At 39.7% G+C, this 4,823-nt stretch overlaps 1 pseudogene; it reads left to right on the forward strand.

Moving 5' to 3' along the window:
- The first annotated feature begins 1,602 nt into the window (after window positions 1-1,602).
- On the forward strand, window positions 1,603-2,942 carry LOC101680570 (annotated as a pseudogene).
- The last annotated feature ends 1,881 nt before the right edge of the window (window positions 2,943-4,823 follow it).

Raw genomic sequence — 4,823 nt, forward strand, 5'->3', positions numbered from 1 at the left:
TTTTTTCTCTTCCAGTACAGAATCCAGTCTATAATCACATATTGCATTTGATTTTCAAGTCTTAGCTCTTTTAATCTGGAACAATTTCCCAGCTTTCTTGTCCCCCCTTTTATGATTATTGACAGTTTTGAAACATTCGGTCTCATACCTCTCAACCAGCCCTGCCCTGCCAACCCCATTTTAATAGCTAGATCTCCATTTTGGGGTCTGTGTAATATTTTCTCTTGATTAGATTCAGGTTATGCATTCTTGGCAGAAATAACATAGAACTGATGTTTGTCTTTCTCAGGATATCTCATCTGGAGACATGCAATGTCCACCTGCCCATCCTTTGTGATAATAATTTTAATCACTCAGTCATTGTGTTTTCCAGTGTGTCCACTGTATTGTTATTATTTTCTCCTTGCTGCTAATAAAAAATTATGCAGATATCCTGGTCCTTACCAAAATTTACTCCCTAGATTTCACATTTCTTTATGATCCTTGCCTGAATTCTTCTTTACTGTGATGCTTACAAAATGATGATTTTCCTTATACAATATTCACACCATGTTTACAACATGCTACCATAAACAAGAGCTTTCCCTTCTTCTTCACACTTTGTTTCATTTTATTATCTGTGTGGAATTGTAGATTTCTGTTTTTTAATGATTTATGATTACTTATTGCCTTTAATTATTTTATTTCTTAAATTGTCCCAGTGGGAGCTCCTTCAAACTATTCTCTGTGTCCATGTGACAAGTCCTCCTTATTTGGGGAAGGGAGCATTTCCTTAAGTTTTCAACAAAAGTGTGGTTCACAGCTTTCTAACACAATCTACTCAGGTGCTTTCCTGATGTAATCTGAATCCAGCCCGCATATGCAGAGGATTGGTAGAGACGGAAGAAAGAGGCAGGACACTCCATATTGATAGGTGGCAATTTTAATAATAGCAAAGAGAGCTTACATATGAGGCTTGTCTTGGGCAGCAACAAAATGAATGTTTTCCCACACCTTCCCTTCAAATCTTGAGAGGCCCTAATGGCTCAGTCGCGTAGACTGTGCGGGTACTTTCAACATCACATCATCATCTTTAGGCTTGTCCTTGGAGTAGCATCTGGGAGTGGGAAAAGCAAGCTGAACTCATGTTCTAAGGACAGGGGAAGGGATGAGGTGCCTTGGGGTGCCAAGATCTAGCTCATGGGTCAATCGGTGGTTATACCTCTTTGACCCTGTTCTTCAACAAAAGCGATTTCTCAGTATCTTATTGTACTTAGCTTACCCAGCCTAGAAAATTGTCATTTCTCCAAGAATCTCCGATTCCTTTTAGTGGAGATGGTGTCAGAAGTCAAGATCTGGGGTTGTATTCATTTTGTTACTGGGAGTGTTACTGCTCCAAGGTTCTTTCAGCAAATAGAGCTAGGAAATATGCATGTTTGCATGTGTTTGTTTATATTATGTCTGCATGTGGAAACATACATATACTGAAATATTTACACATTTTAGAAATGAAGAGTTCACATCAATACCTCCAATTCCAATCCACCCTCTCAGGGTAACTCTCTTGCCTTCCACAATACCATAATAGGATGTTGGGAGAGCTTTCTGACTACTCTATAGACAATGTACTCTAGGGTAGGCAAGTGTGGAAGTAGGAATGCCAGCTGGGAGATATTGCAGCAGTTCAAGGAACAAGGAATGGTGACTTGGACAAGAGTGACAGTGGTAGAAGTCATGAGAAAAGGTCACGCTTTTATTTTTAAGGTTCAGATTATACAGTAAGGGCAGGATATGTTGTGTGAGAAAAGGAGAGAAGCCATATTTTACTCCTAGAGATTTAATCTGAGTACTGGGTCTGACTCAGTTGGCAGAATTTTCAGTGGAATTGATTTGACACTTTAAAAAAAAGAGCTCCTTTTTAGTAGGATCCATTTAAGATGTGGAAGTGAGCACATGTTCAAGATGACCAATGAAGTCTCCACAAGTCCAGATTCTTTCATTAGGAAAATATTTAAAACTCAAACACTTATATATTTCCTTTACCCTACCTCAGGGAGGTGTTTGGGATACACAAATTTCAGAGGGGAAGCTGTGTGGCTGAGGGAAATATATGGACTTGCCTAATATGAACAAGTTCTGGGTGTAAAGTAAGAAAATGAGCCTGCTTTCGAGACATTCCTTTATTTTATTCTTAAAATTTATTTTACTGCAGTAAGAACATTTAACATGAGATCTACTCCACCCTCTTAACAAATCTAAGTATACAATACAGTACAGTTGTCTAGAGGTACAAGGCTGTACAGTAGATATCCAAATAATTCCTTAACCTCAGAACACATTCAATGTACATTCCAAAGAAATTGCAAAGAAAGCAGGAATTATGTTGCCCACTGTTCCAATCATTATACACTGTTATATATCACAATCATAGAGGAACAAAAAGACCCACTGTCCACTAAGAATATAACTACTTTCCCCTTCCAGTGGCAGACTGGAGAAGACATGCAGAAATGGAAACTTGCAAGGGGAAGGAAAGAAGGAAGAACAGGCCATCAGCCTTGAACCTCACATAGCTGAAGGAAAAATGTATTTGGTGTGTGCCACATTTTTGCCTCCCCTAATGACACTTTTGTCCATGTCACCAACCTTCCTGGCAAGGAAACCATCTGCTGTGTGACTGGGGGATGAAGGTGAAGGATGACCAAGATGAGTCCTCTCTCTACACTGCTGTGTTGGCTGCCCAGGATATAGACCAGAGGTGCAAGAAGCTGGGCATCACTGCCCTTCACATCAAATTCCGGGCCACAGGAGGAAATAGAACCAAGACCCCTGGACCTGGAGCCCAGTCATCCCTCAGAGCCCTTGCCTACTCAGGATCAAAGATAAGGTGGGTGGAGGATGTCAACCTCATACCCGCTGATAGCACACACAGAAAAGGGGGTCAACCTGGTAGCCATCTCTGAACAGGATTCCTCAAATTATTGTTTTCTCTGAATAAATTGCCTTTGTGTAAGAAAAAAAGAGAATATAACTACATACATTTCTTTATGTTTCCCTCAGTCATGTTAACAGACACACAATTCCTACACTAAAGCCATTATGCACACTTTATGATGTATTTAACTTTTATTTCCTGCTTTATGTCTATTGAGTATTATAAGAGAAGCATTTAAAATGTTTCTCACTATTCCCTGTTTGGGATTACTCATGTCATCTTTTTATAATGTAGATAATCTCTTTCTCCCCTCCTCCCCAGAAACTTCCAAACACATAAAAGCTTCCAGAGTACAGACTTCACAACTCTCATTATCATGCTCTACCTTATGGCTTACATCCTAACTTACTTGAGGATGGGAATGTGTTTCAAATCACATAAAGAATAATGATTAATAATTTATCTACTGATTCATTTGACCCTTTAACCAGATCCCAGCATGTCAAATCTAAGCCCGCTTTCATAGGCAGACCTACTAAACAATCTGATCCACTTTCTTTACTATGGACATTGTTCTCATGAACGAAATTCCCCAGCAATGGCTGGATAGGCACTTGGGTACAAGTTTATCTAAACATACACACAACAGCCTATCTCAGACCCGGAGAGGAATCTCAGCTATCCATGTTTCCCAGGTCTGGATAGACAGTTCCAGTGGGTGATGACACCTGAGGAACAGCTTCCTGTCTGTTCAGTCTAGGACTGCATACTCTATATCTCATGCAAAATTCCAAAGCTCTATCTGAAAATTCTGAACACTGCGGAGCGTTCCTTATCTCTGAGAGCCCAGGGGCCAGTGGAACCAGCACTTCCTGCATTATCGAAACAGGAAACAGAGAATATGATTTATTGAAGATGTTTCATGTTATACTTGTGCATCACCAAGCTCCATACTGCATGAATGTTGACCTCCTCTGCTTCTGGAAACATTAAAGTCTATAATGTACTCGCCCAGAAAATGTAAAGGAAGATTCTTTAGGTGTGGAATAGATGGTGATATGTTGACCTTCAGTCACTTGAGAAACCTGACTGGGATAGACTGATAGGAGGAGGAAGTTGAGGCAAAGGAAACGACTCAGAACTTAAAAAGCCAATTGTTTTAAAGCTGCAGCGTCTGTGGGAATGTGATTTCATACTCATTTTCCCATTACAGTGTTGTTTGCGGTGTACTCCCCTCACTGTACTCCCCAGGAGATGATACGTTTACAACTTTTTGGACCTAGACATTTTAACATTTATTTTAAGAGAATGCAAATAGATCAAAATTTGAACATCTAAGTCCAAAATATCACCCACATATAGGAATAAAAGAGTACAATTCTTATATTGGAGAAAGGGGGCTGCACCTTGCACCTCACAGCCACTTTTCTTGACATTTTGTTAGCTATTTCCTGGTAGCAATTCTCAGTGAGGTGTTACCTGGAATTCTGCCAAATCAGTCTTACACAATTTGTTATAATGACCATAGGTCACGATCTTTAACTGTTGGCAGGTGTTCTGGGCTTGCCCTCACTTGAGGAGCCCCAGTTAATCCAGTTTGGTAGAATTCTTTTCTGTTTAGTTCTTGAAGATCCTTTTATATACTCTCTTAACCAGAAAAATTAGCTAGCTTGAGCTCACACACTCAAATTTCAATGCTGCTTGGAGGGTCGATTTTCAAGAGCTGAGGAACTCTGTTGAGAGCTCTTCACATATCTCTGTCTATTCTCAAAAGATTTTTCAGTGTATTTGTGAAAATAAAAGGAATGTCATAGATAGCAACATATTGTCAAGGGTTACCTGACTGCTCTATATATGCATGTATTAGTCAGCTTGGGTTGTTGTAACAAATATCATAGACTGAGCCACT

Source organism: Mustela putorius, unplaced genomic scaffold (genome assembly GCF_011764305.1).
Source record: "Mustela putorius furo isolate JIRA1106 unplaced genomic scaffold, ASM1176430v1.1 tig00003863_pilon_pilon_pilon, whole genome shotgun sequence".
Taxonomy (NCBI): domain Eukaryota; kingdom Metazoa; phylum Chordata; class Mammalia; order Carnivora; family Mustelidae; genus Mustela; species Mustela putorius.